Raw genomic sequence first — 14,066 nt, 5'->3', positions numbered from 1 at the left:
TAACTGAACATAAATGTGACACCCCAATCCAGAAAGGCGCGACCTCGTGCCATAACGAAAAGATGGCAGAGGAAGAGATGGATGGGGTTTAGGAGGTGGACGAGGAGCTGGTGAAAGGATGGTGAAAGTAGATGACAGAGGAGTGAAGTGATGACGATGATCCCCTGGCAGAAATTTTTTAGATAATCCGCTAGAACAAGCTCAGAGCTTGCCAGTGCCGAGAACCCACAGAGGGAGGGAGGAGCCACAGCGGTGCAGAGGCTGACGAGAACTGAAGAGATACAACGAACAACCATAAGTCCAAAAAAAAAAAAATGAGATCACCATGTGACATGAATGTAAGTGTGCCACTTTGTATAAAGAAGCACTTGGGGGGGGGGGGGGGGGGGGGGTGTTCGCGCGGCCAATACTCTGTATTTTAAACTTTAAAAGAGTCTCACGCGAAAAAAACTTTTATGTCCACTAACGAAAAATGGAGACGCCGGTTGCTTTCATGTCCGCTGCGGACATTAATAGGCAAAACCTCTGCAAAAAAAGGAGAACAAACATGAATGGAAGGACAGAGCAAGGAAGTCTTTGAGGGATGCTGGGAAACCATATGTGAACCGGAGAGAAGAGGAAAAAGTCGACTGAAAGAGGTGAGTGTAAGAACCGTATATGTACAAAGTATCTACCTAACGTTACCGGTTACAGTCAGAGAGGCGTGTAGGCTACTGGGCGTTGTCTACTACAGTTCATATAGCTCACTCTGTTTAACAGATCAAGTCATGAATGGGTTGAAATTAAAGCTGTACTGCTTATAACCACGGAGAAATTAATCAAAACATTTAAACTGCGTTTGATTTCCCTGACGTTAGCTAGCGGGATAATGTTAGCTGGCTAGCCAGTTACTTTGTAACGTAGCTGGTTACAGTTAGGGAGCATATTACAGGGCATCTAATGTTACTACAATTCATACAGCTTAAACTGTTTAGCGGATCAAGTCATGAATGGGTCGAAATGAAAGCTGAGAAAATGAGGATTCATGGGATGTTTTAAGCTCCCTGAAGGAGGGAACGGAAGACGTAGTAGATGTCGACTGAAATGGGGATCACGCTAGGGAGCCTGTCTTCTTCATACTACTATTTAATCAAGCCAATTCAACATTGGCGTGTGTGATTACACGCTCCGCCCCACAGTGCGGGTATAAACATGGAAGTGGGCGCACGCACCAGTTGCTGTTTTCGCTGAGGAGCCGAGCGGCCCCCGGAGTCAGCAGTGGACCCAGCCTAACACAGGTTCCACAATGCTTACGAGTGGTGGGCCTGGCTTCGGACGCTACGCTGCATCCGTCGCCGGAGGGTGTGGAGGAACTCAACAGGGTTCGGTTAAGAGGGAACTGTACTGGAACCAGACTGAAAGATACTTTGAAAGTTACTGAAAGTACTTTGTAATGTAGCTGGTTACAGTTAGGGAGCATATTACAGGGCGTCTATCGTTACTACAGTTCATACAGCTTAGACTGTTTAACGGATCAAGTCATGAATGGGTCGAAATGAAAGCTGAGAAAATGAGGATTCATGGGACGTTTTAAGGAGGGAACGGAGGACGTAGTCGATGTCGAATGAAGTGGGGATCACGCTACGGAGCCTGTCTACTTCGCACTACTATTTAATCAAGCCAATTCAACATTGGTGTGCGTGATTACACGCACCGCCCCGCAGCAAGGGTATAAACTTGGAAGTGGGCGCAAGCACCAGTGTCGCTGAGGAGCCCAGCGGCCCCCAGAGTCAGCGGTGGTCCAGCAGTAGTGGCAAGGTGACTACGTCCTCCGTTCCCTCCTTCAGGGAATGGTGGGTTGCATATGCAACCAGGACGTTCCCTTTCAGTTGAGAACGTCAGACGTAGTCGACATCGACTGAAATGGGGATCTATTGAGAACGCCACTAGTGCTGCCACCTCTCAGTGCCTAGACAAGAGCCTCCTGATCCCCCGCGATTTAAGGCGAAGAAGGGAAAAGGCTTTAGGCCATAGACCAAGAGGGGGCTGAGGGGTGTAAGGCTATGCAGGGTCACACACCGCCAGACTGGTCCTCTTGGGACCCAGGAATAGAGAAGTTTGCTTTTTTTGTGGAAAATGTGGGTACCACTGGCCCTGCTTATACGGCCAAAGACTTGCTGTTTGTAAGCCCACATTTATGTCAGTCTTTCAACTGACCAACAGTCGCCTACAGGCAAGTTTTATATAGCCTAGTGTTTTCTGTTTGTTAACTTTTTATTACCTGCATGATTTTAATTAGATACATTGTCCATAAGATATGTAGCTAAAGTCAGGTCTCCATTAGAGGACTTAAGAGGAAACATAAGAACAGGTAAGTCATTATCCAAGCCTAGTCTAAGTGTTGTAAAAAAATCTTGAAGGACCTCATGCTCTCGTCTAGTTAGTTTTTAAAGCTGCATCAATGTCAGCATTAGTTGCCCCACAACATTCCCTGGTCTAATGGTGCAATGGACGCTGGAATTATAGGGCGTCGGGCGCCTTGCCACCCTATAACGCCAGTATGTAATGCATGTACGGTAATGGTTAGGATTCAGCTCACTACCGCCGCCCAGTCAGGAAACATATTCTTGCACTTTTTCGATTGATATCAGAGGTAAAGTGCTATGCAAATGTAATGTATGATTATTCTTTGTATCATTACAACATGTGGATCTTAATGATTGTGTGTTAAAACAAAATCCTATAGTTTAGAGGAAAGCAACTATGTTAGAATTATACATTTATTGTCACAGAAACAATGCAATTGTGCAAAACAGACCAGCATAGTTTATTATATTTCTTTTGTTCATGAGTTGTGTTATTTTTTAGGCCTTATAGCATTCATCCTGTAGTGAGGGAGGGGATAAGAGAGCATATCTTGAGCTTCCCACGCCAACCGAACCACTACTCACGGATGAAGCGAGATGTGGAGAGGGAGTACCTGAGCCCTGATTTAAACCTGTTCCGCATGTACCGCCTATACAAGGAAAACAATCCAACATCTACTGCAAAGTTCTGGAGCTATAGGGACATCTTCAAGCAGCAGAACCTCAGTTTTGGGAAGCCAAGAAGTGACACTTGTGCGAAATGTGATGCCCTGTTCTCAAAATTAACAGCTGCTACAACAGACGGAGAAAGGTCAAAGATTGCAGCCGAGAGTGAGCTTCACCACCGGAAAGCTGAAAAAGCGTACACCCAGTTGCAGGCTGACACAGAGTGGGCCAAAGCCAGTGATGACTGCCATGTCATTTGTATCGACATGCAGGGGTAGTGTTCACAACAAACCTGACTAACTCCAACATGTACTATCAACGACAGCAGGACAACTACAACCTCTGTATCCAGGAGATGGGCACTGACGATCCTCCTACAATGTGCCTCTGCATGAGGGCATAACTCACAGAGGTTCCATCGAGGTGGCAAGCTGTCTTTTGAAGTGGGCAGAAACATCTTTTGCTCCCCTAGTCCCTTTGCCACACTGGAGAAGAGGCGTAAGGTGTCCACACTCTACACCCCCAGCGATGTCCCCGAGACTTCAGGCAGCTCCCTGATGCAACACTTAAGCGGCCACCTGGCTTCCAAATCACATCCATGATGTAGTTGAAAGTGACAGGTAAAAAACTAAAGAGTTGGGTTTGTGAGATTAACAGTGTTTGGGATATGTGCATGAAGGAATAATCTTTATTGAATTTCTTGTTGAATCATGATTTCAGCTGCTGATCCATGGTGTATCCACACAAAAGGGAGACACAGCCTCTACGAGGGATGGAAGACATGGCTTATCAGCAAACAGAGGAAGAATCAACCACCTCCAGCTCCCTTGTTCTCCACCACGTACACTCGTGCTTACGAGGACCATCTGCCCGTTAAGAAGGAGAAGCACCATGACCTTATGACAATGCTAGCCTTCATGCCAGCGGAGGCCCAAGCATTTTATGAGACATTAAAATGTGAAGAGTAGCCTGGTATGTGTAGATCATGTGCAGGGTAAGGTGGGATATATTGTGTAAAATTAATCATAATAGTAGTTGTAGGTTATCTTGTATGCCTTATGTTGTATAATAGGGAAATAAATAGGTATTTATTTATTTAGTAAATGAATGAATGGGGTGATTATTTATGCGCTCTCTAAGCGAGGTCGATGTTGTTTAGGTTGTCTGTTTTTTTACACTATTATAAAAGTTAAAGGAACAAAAAAAGGAAGATGTATATGGTAAACTAGTAAAGGTTGTATGGAACCATAGCATGGAATGATGATGTACAGGTATGTCTGTATTGTAAATATGTATTGTTTACAATTCTTGTTGTTTACTGTTTTTATGTATTGTTTATTGTATGTACAGTTTATTGTTTGTACTAAAAAAAATTCTGTACTGTAAGTAGGCCTATGTATTGTTCATTGTTCGTACTGTATTGTCTGTATTTGTTCTGTGATTTACATTAGAAAAAAAATAAAAAATAAATTGAAAGAAAGAAATGCTTAATATTTTCTTTAAAGGGACAATGTGCAGTTTTTTAAGGTATTTTATTATCTAAAATCAATATTTTTATTCGTAAATATATCCTCAATGGTGTACAAATACCTCTGCCAATGATCTGACTTATCCTCGTAAACAAATAATTTATTATCTTTATATACATGTGACGGGTAGGTCCACGGAGGCTTCCATGTCGTTCCGCCATCTTGAAAAACTATTATAGCAGATAGGGTCAAAAAGTACTAGGCCAACGCGTTTCCACAGCGCGTTTTCGTTCAGAGCCAGCGTCACGTAACTGAAAGCAGCAGAAACGGAGGAGCAGAGCAGTGAGAGGCGCTTGTCACTGCCCCGGCAAGTTTAAAAGGCTGCATTGCACTGTTATTATTCATACTGTAACATTCGTTGTTCGTTATGTCAAGTTGCATTTTGTTTGAAATAACAAACCTGTTCACCAGAAGGAAAACTCGACGAAGTGCTGTTAGATCCTGTCATAGCTTTTTGGTACATAACAGCTACTGTAGATGCAACACGCATTTGAAAAAGCGAGGCGCTGGAGAGCACAATTCGTTTGAACGCAAAATACAATTTCACCGCTAGATGGGAGAAATTCCTACACAATGTCCGTTTAAGGTTCTGTTACTCTATTAAAACTAAGATAAAGGAATCAGATCTCCAGTGGTTTTAAGTGATATGATGAATTGGACTTATACTTTTATTCCACATTAACTGGACATATACCGTTTTTCCACATTCCAGAAATCTAAATTACTCTAATTTTTTATTTTTTATATTGACACTGAAAATTCGTATCTCTTTAGAATTGGGAAGCTTTTGTTCCCTTTCGTTGTCACTCCGAGTTACGTCGGATGACGACGAATGGGGTTTCGCTTAGAAAGCCTATCAACTTCGAGTATTACAAAACGAGCCAATGGCAGAAAAATGCCATGGGTCTGCGGAATTTGCATGGCGTAACTCCGCCCCACCTCGGGGGTATAAAAGTAGGAAGCCGGCAACATGCAGATATGTTTTCGCTTCGGAGCCAAGTGTAATTCTTCACTCCCTAAGCTATCTCTGATTGTCAGCTTCTTACGACACGAGCAACTCTCCAGTGTTGGTGTGACGGCGATCTCCCGGCGAGTGCACACTTCCTGCTTATCTGAGCGTGGTTTGCCAGCGAGTGTGTTCTCCGCGGGCGCTTCAGCACTGAGTTTCTTTCACAAAAAGAGCTTGCACGCGGCACGTCTTTTTAAAGATGCCTCGCCCGTGCACTTCTGGTTGCGGTCGGCTGGTGTCTGACTCTGATGGGCACGAGCGCTGCTTGGTGTGTTTGGGCTTTAATCACGCTAGAGCAGCGCTCGTGGATGAGTCATGTTCTTTCTGTGGGAACATGACCATCGCAACACTTAGATCGAGACTCAATGATCTCGCAAGAGTGAGAGTCCCCTCATCCACACCCCGATCTAGCGCCTCCTCGAGAGGCCCTACTTCGGCTGGTGGCCAGGGTGATCTGAGGGTGACTGTGTGGAACAAAGCGCCGACTATTCGTCCGTGCCCCGCAGCACCTTCTCCAGTGTTGCAATCCGCGAGCGTTCAGGGGATCCCCGTGGGACCGTCCTTTGAGGTCCCACGGGTGTCCTTTGGCGCTCCAGAGGAAGATGCGATGTCAATCGCAGCATCACAAGGAGGGTCTGATTCGTCTGGAAGTGACGACTCGTCACAGCTGCCACCCCCGGGTGTGAATACGGCTGTGGCTCAGTCCGATCCAGAGATGACGGCCATGCTTTCCCGGGCGGACGATTGGTTTTTGGGTGCAGCTGCGGCTTCCTGTCCTCAGCCTGCCCCAATACCTTTCTTCCCGGACGTGCATGATGAAATCTCGAAGTCCTGGAAGACTCCCATGTCTTCCCGTGACCGCTCGTTGGTTTCATCCGCCTTTCCTCCCCTCCATGGGGCAGCCGCCCGTGGGTACACTGGGCTCCCCCCGGTTGAGCGCTCTGTTGCGATGCAGCTGTGTCCTCAGAGTGCTTCTTCTCGCGGCGAGCCTAAGCACCCATCCAAAGTCTGTAGGTTCTCGTCTACCCTAGTGCCGAAGTCCTTCAGAGCGGCGGGACAGGCGGCTGCCTCTGTGCATGCCATGGCCACTCTGCAGGTGTGCACACTCCAGCCCCGCCCCCCGCTAAACGCCGGGCCAAGCGGCGCTCCTGAGACGGGCTGCTCAGGGACGTTGAAGGTTACTTCTCAGGAGATGGTAGCAGGACCACTCCTTCCCCCGGTGGAGGGCCGGGGGAGAATCTTTTGTTCTCCACTCCCCGCTGCTCACCCACGGGTGGGCAGCACCCTAATGTGATTAAAGAAAGAAGTAACATTTCCATCCCTGAGCACACAGAGTTCTCGGACGACACGGTGCGCCGCCCCCGAGCCGTGCACCCCTCGTCCCCCTCTGTCCCAGAGCCGGTTGACAGTGCGCCCGTCCCCGGACTGTGCCGCTCTCTTCCGCCTCTTTCGCCAGCCCCCTGGCAGAGCAGACCCCCGTGGAACGTTCTTCCTTCCCTGGTCTCCTCTGTCAGGGCGCGGTTAATGACTGTGCCCCCACACCGGGCCGCTATGCTGTCCACGTCCGGGCCAGTCATTCCGCCCTGCTGCACCATCGGTGGGAAGTCTGTGGTCCGTATGACCCTGCTGGTACAGTTCTTGGGAGCCTGGCTAGAGGGGAACTCCTGTCCCGCTGGGTCGCGCGGACGATCAGGCTCGGCTACGCGATTCAGTTCGCGCGGTCTCCTCCCCGCTTCAGGGGAGTCCGCTCCACTTTGGTCGGTGGCAACGCCCCTATCATGAGAGCAGAGATCGCCACCCTGCTGGCGAAGGGTGCGATCGAGACCGTCCATCCGGCCGAGATGAGGACCGGCTTCTACAGCCCGTACTTCATTGTCCCCAAGAAAACCGGTGGGCCAGTGGCCTGTGTGCCCTGGCCCTGTCCAAGTTCCATGTATAAAGCGCCAGTGTGGCATAGTGGGCCACCCAAGTAGTCTCTGAACTTCAATTAGTTCGTGGATTCGCGCAGGTGCAGTGTCATAACCAGTGCGTCGGCGCACTGAAGCGTTTGTTTTTTCCCATCGCGTTCCCATTCATAAAAAACTCATGTGCTGTCGTCATGACAGCGATTCACAAAACAACGTCACTCACGGCTTTTAGCTCAGAAGTGTGCAGATTTGGAGAAATATTTATATATTCTCAGTTTACATCAGATTTCTATTAACAGGAATAATATTTTATTGAATTGAATAGAATGGTATACTATATGAAGCCATACTATAGTAGCCTATGATGTGAGATAGAAATTTAAGTCATTAAATTCAAGTTCACGAAAACTTTTCCCTCCGCTGCGACTGTCAGTCATTCTCCATTCAGCATTCAAACAGCGCGTCGCGTTCGCTTACAGATGAAACCCTCTCCAAGATGATTCAATGTTAATATTATTATACTTGATCTGTAGATAAAGCTCTATGGTTTCGCATAAAATGACTATCTTGCTGGACTGTATTGCTGTACCTTAATCATGTTACTTTCTATCGTGTGTCTGTTAGATCACAACACTGCATGGAGCTATAATTGTTCTTCACGCGCACAGTAACTGAAATTTAAAACTGTTAAAAGAAAAGGCTCAATAAACTATTGCATAGATAGATACTGTATAATACACTACGCATCGATATGTCTTTCCTTTGTGCTTTGAACCTTTCAATGCGGACTCGACGCGCTGCGCGCTGTGACTCTGTGTTGCTTCAAGCGCATCATTCTGCGCTCGGGATGCGCATAAGCGCTTTGAGCCGCACTGTGTTGGATCCTTTCATAATCATATAATACTTTTGCGCAATGAAAGATTCTTAATAGCCTTTTTTGTTCTGTCCTATCTATCATATGTTGCTGCCTCATTAAACAGCTGTGATATACATTTAAAAAAATGTCTTAATTTTATAGTAGCCTAGACTATATATAAAATAATTGATCTTTCTGATTTTTATCTTGTTTTTCATTCATGTATTTTACAACAATACAAAGAGCAATGTGTAACGTTTTACCAGATTTAGTGCTACACTTATTGTCTCTTATTTGTTCCCCAGTAAATAATGTTTTTTCACTAAATGTTCAGATTTGATAAAATTATTGTACATTTGTGATTTTTCTAGACTAAATTTTACCGCTGAGTTATCCACTTTATATTAGAATTTTTGTCATGATTGGTTATGATCATATTTTTTTTTATTTGTTGTTTTTCTTTATAATGAAGTTGTCTGTATTAAGTAGATTGTGTTTAACACACAAAAGAGTGATTATCAGTTCAACACAGTTATAGAAATTCTATTTGATTTTTTTTAACTGCGCTGGTATGCAAAAAAATGCATCTAAAAATGCATCAGATTGATGCTTTAAAATATGGTATATATAAAATTTTCTTACGTGGGAGCATGCCCCCCGGACCTCCCTAGAGGGGTAATATCCTTCTCACCTTTTTCACCCCTGAACCATTTTCATGCCTGATTATACATAAAACATTATATTTTCTGTCTGATTTTTTTTTATCTGAAGCCAAATCAGATCACAGAAGGTAAAACATTTATTTTTTATGAAAAAAAAGTTATAATCCATGTCTTATTCCAAATTAGGATGTTATGGTATCAATCTGAATGGGAAAACCATCGAATTGTACTCAATGGCCTTTGTGCCCTGTCATATGGCCTTGGTGCCCCTAAAAAAAAAGAAAAGGTGGAGGCCAAATGGCCTTGCCCCTAAAATTACATAATTCCCACCCTGCAAGACACGTCTATGCGTTGAAGTGGAACCTCTTCGTAAACTGGTGCTCTTCTCACCGAGAAGACCCCCGGAGATGTTCGATTAGTGTCGTGCTTTCATTCCTTCAAGATAGGCTGGAGCGAAGGCTGTCTTCCTCCACCCTGAAAGTCTATGTTGCCGCTATTGCCGCACACCATGACCCGGTCGAAGGTAAGTCTGTTGGAAAGCACGACCTGATCGTCAGGTTCCTGAGAGGAGCGAGGAGACTGAATCCTCCTCGCCCTCCTCTCGTTCCCTCTTGGGACCTCTCAGTGGTTCTAACTGCCCTGCAGAGTGCTACCTTTGAGCCGTTGCAATCAGTGGAGCTTAAGTTCCTGTCTATGAAGACAGCGCTCCTGGTTGCATTGGCCTCCATCAAGAGGGTAGGGGACCTGCATGCATTCTCCGTTGACGAAGCGTGCCTGGAATTCGGGCTGGCTTACTCTCACGTGATCCTGAGACCCCGGCCTGGATATGTGCCCAAGGTTCCTACCACTCCCTTCCGGGACCAGGTGGTGAACCTGCAAGCGCTGCCCCCGGAGGAGGCAGACCCAGCCTTGGCACTGCTCTGTCCAGTACGCGCTCTCCGCGCCTATGTAGACAGGACGCAGTGTTTCAGGACCTCAGACCAGCTCTTTGTCTGTTATGGTGGGAAGCTGAAGGGAAAGGCTCTCTCCAAGCAAAGGTTGTCTCACTGGATAGTGGACGCCATTGCTTTGGCATACCAGCAGCCAGGTCGACCGTGCCCCCTTGGTGTGACTGCCCACTCCACCCGGAGTGTGGCATCCTCTTGGGCTCTAGCGCATGGCGCCTCGCTAACAGACATCTGCAGAGCTGCAGGCTGGGCGAAACCTAACACATTTGCCAGATTCTACAATCTCCGAGTGGAGCCAGTGTCCTCTCATGTACTCGCTTCAACCAGCTAGTACTGGACCCGCTCAGGTGTCTTCGCCTGCTCGCCATTCCACTCCACGGACTGGATACGTGCGATATTCTCCTCAGGTGAGCTTCTCCGAAAGCCCTGAGTTCCTCCAGCACTCCTGACGTTAGCGCCAGTGTCTATTGCCTTTGCGTCGGCTAGGTGCCTCCCGTGTGCATGGTCCCTCCCCTGAGCGACCCCCACATGTGTATTTCCACTGTAAGCCTCTCGGAGCATGTGTCTTTCCCTTGGCAAGCCACCTTGCCACCCCTGGGGTTGAAATATTCCAGCTGCGGCTGGACACCACAGTGTTCTCCATATGCATCCCTCAGGGTCATATGTGTACTTTCTAAGTCCCCCCCCTCTGGGTTGGCAATAATTGTATATTTCCTCTAAGCTATGGGATATGCTCCCCAGTGTACCTTGGTATTCCTGTGCTAAATAGGAGTCCTTCGTCCGTGCCAGTCTCACGACAGGAATCTCAGATTTACGCAGGGCACTGAAAGACAGCCGAGAAGGTGGCGTGATTAGACTGGTAACCCCATTCGTCGTCATCCGACGTAACTCGGAGTGACAACGAAAGGGAACGTCTCGGTTACGTATGTAACCCTCGTTCCCTGAGTAGGGAATGGAGACGTTACGTCTGCCCGCCACTTTCCGCTGTACCGCGGGGATCGCCTGAGCTCAGTCTTGGCTCCTCAGCGAAGAAACATATCTGCATGTTGCCGGCTTCCTCCTTTTATACCCACGAGGTGGGGCGGAGTTACGCCATGCAAATTCCGCAGACCCATGGCATTTCTCTGCCATTGGCTCGTTTTGTAATACTCGAATTTGATAGGCTTTCTAAGCGAAACCCCATTCGTCGTCATCCGACGTAACGTCTCCGTTCCCTACTCAGGGAACGAGGGTTACATACGTAACCGAGACGTTTTCTATCTTCAAGTAAAATAAAAATCTATAATATAATATTCACAGTGTAAATTAAAAAATATATATTATTCAAAATTTGAAAATATGAACCTATATGGTTCTTCGTCTCAAGGCCTGATGGATCCACAGGCACAGACGGAGAGCCGATGGAAAGCGACATCACTGGCACTGGAGACCAAGGTGATTCCGCAGCGACAAACTTTGAAAGCGGAGCCAGAGTACACAAGGGCTAAGGTGGAGCCGGTGAGATGGAGGACAGAGGCGACGTCGAGGGGAAGGTAGCAGTGGAGAGACGGAGCGCAGCGGATGGCCTGTATGTCTATGGTGTAAGTAGAGTGGCGACTGACCATGGAAGAGCCAGCAGGACGAGGGTCTCCCGTGGAGCCGAAGGTGGGAGGAGCCACAGCAAAGCCGATAGGTCGTCAGGCGGAGATGGACCAAAGAGATCAAAGGCCGGAGGCGTAGCCACAGGATCCTTTGGCACTGGCACTGCAGGGGGATGCACGACCTGCGGCTCAATGTCACAGGGACTCCCCAGAGCCAGCACAGGGCTGTAGACCTCCGGCAGCGGCGGAGCTGGAGGACTGGTTGAGCTTCGCGGTGCCACAAAACTTGACAGAACCCCGGTAAGGATAACACAGTCCATGCAGATCGATGAAGTGAAGAGATCATAGTTCATTCAGTCCTTAGTGCTGTCCAGAAAAAACGATGAAGGGGGGAAAAGGGTGGGGGTCAGTTCTTCCTGATTGAAGTCTATCATTTTCCGCTATCACTACCCCCTCGTCTGCTAATGTCGCGGGCTCTCACCCCTGGTTAGACTCCCTGTGGAGCTCCACTTCAGGGGCGTGGGTCAGCGCTGTCCTCTTCTCCTTGGGTTCTGGCTGATGCGTCAGTACAGTACATAGGTGTCAACGGGGTGATGGTAATTTGCTCCGATCCAGAACAGGGGACCAAGTCATCAAAAGGGCAGGGGATAGTGAGACTGCAAAACTCCTCTGAAAAGATAAAAAAATTGTGGCTCTTCTGAGGCACTGCAGCGAATTTCATGGAGTAATCCCAATTTAATTGGTCCGGTATTCTGTAACGCTAAATCCAATGGAAGATGAAGATGATGAGAATATAATACAAGGTTTATTTAAGTAAGGATAGACAGCCAACATGCGAGACAGTGTGCAAACACGAACAATACTGGACAATGAACAGAACAAAGGTAGGAACTTAAAATACGCGGTGATGATTAACTAAAAGATGAACAGCAGTGATGATAAGTGTTAGTTTCCATGCTAACTGATCAGTGGCGGCAAACACAGACAAAGAAACACATGTGATGAATGAATACAAACTAGACATCATGACAGGAAACTAACTGAACATAAATGATAGCTACATGGCTTTTAAATTCACGCTTTTAAAACTACTTAAAACTTTTGAACGTCAAGCCTTGAAAATTACTTTATGGCTAGGCCTTCTCAAGTCTTGAGAAGTTTGTGTTAACAAACTTTTTTTTAAACCTTATTGTGTGTCAATATTTGAATGTTAAAATATTTAAATGTTAAAATTCTATTATCCAGGTTTAAATGCAGCATGAAACATTTGTGATTGTTGTTTCTTCCCTATTGTGACTTATAGGCCCTATCCGAGTCGAGTCTAGAGGCTTCTCAAACGAGAAAGAATATAGGACGGGATCTCATTTTGTCCCCATTTTGACATGCAGCCAGGAAGCATGTTTCCTGACATTTATATGACCCTGATTTTGACACCGGGGAAATACATACAGCAAATTTGCCTGTGAACGCTTTATATACATATATATACACAATATAGGTAGGTCTAAATCCATGTGATCACTTAAATATCAATGTTATAATCATCATATCATCCAGCCCTAAAACTTATATATTTTGGTCAGTGTTTATTTAAAAACATCCAGTAATGCAGAATATGAGATGGTGAATATTTAATTGAAGAGTTGTTAATACAATATATATCAATAAAATTTGGAAATCCAAAAAACGTCCAAACAGATCTAAGGTTAAAAATTGATATTCAACAAATAAAAAATAGATATAATACAGATGAGCAAACGATAAAGCTTGGGTTGCTGAATATTCGATCCCTTACTTCAAAAGCGCTCATAGTTAATGATATGATTTCAGATTATAACCTAGTTGTGCTGTGTATGACAGAAACCTGGCTAAAACCAGACGATTACATTACTTTAAATGAGTCCACCCCCCATGATTACTGTTATAAACATGAACCTCGCATGAAAGGCAAAGGGGGAGGTGTTGCTGTAATTTATAGTAATATTTTCAAAACCACTAAAAAATCTAGTTTTAAATATACTTCTTTTGAAGTGTTGGTGCTTAATGTAAAAATATATAATGTAAACGATAAATCAAGTTTGAGAATTCTGCTGGCAACTTTATACAGGCCACCAGGGCACCATAAAGATTTTATCAAAGAATTTGCTGACTTTATATCAGAATTAGTATTGACTGCAGATAAAGTCCTAATTGTTGGTGATTTTAATATACATGTAGATAATGGAAAAGATGCAATGGGATTGGCATTTAAAGACATTCTTAACTCTATTGGAGTTAGACAACACGTGTCAGGACCTACTCATTGTCGTAATCATATTCTAGATCTAATATTATCACATGGAATCAATGTTGATGCTGTTGAAATTCTGCAGCAGAGCGACGACATCTCAGATCATTATCTATTCTCATGTAAATTACATTTAGCCAAGGCTGTATGTTACAAGTATGTTAGACCTATCACTTCTGCCACTAAAGATTGCTTTATCAATAATCTTCCTAATCAGTTTCATCGTCTCAGCATCCCAGATAGCTTAGAAGAACTTGATATTGCAACAGAAACTTTTA

General features: G+C 45.6%; 1 protein-coding gene across 1 annotated transcript in view; it reads right to left on the bottom strand.

Annotated features, from left to right (window-relative positions):
* The window catches only part of spire2 (spire-type actin nucleation factor 2), a 140,220-nt gene that overhangs the window by 7,988 nt on the left and 118,166 nt on the right, over positions 1-14,066 (bottom strand). The window lies entirely within an intron of this gene.

Source organism: Siphateles boraxobius, unplaced genomic scaffold (genome assembly GCF_051911475.1).
Source record: "Siphateles boraxobius isolate OS27281-9 unplaced genomic scaffold, OSU_SipBor_1 65, whole genome shotgun sequence".
NCBI classification, from domain to species: domain Eukaryota; kingdom Metazoa; phylum Chordata; class Actinopteri; order Cypriniformes; family Leuciscidae; genus Siphateles; species Siphateles boraxobius.
Note: the sequence above shows the minus strand (reverse complement) of the source record. Positions and strands in the feature narration are given on the sequence as shown.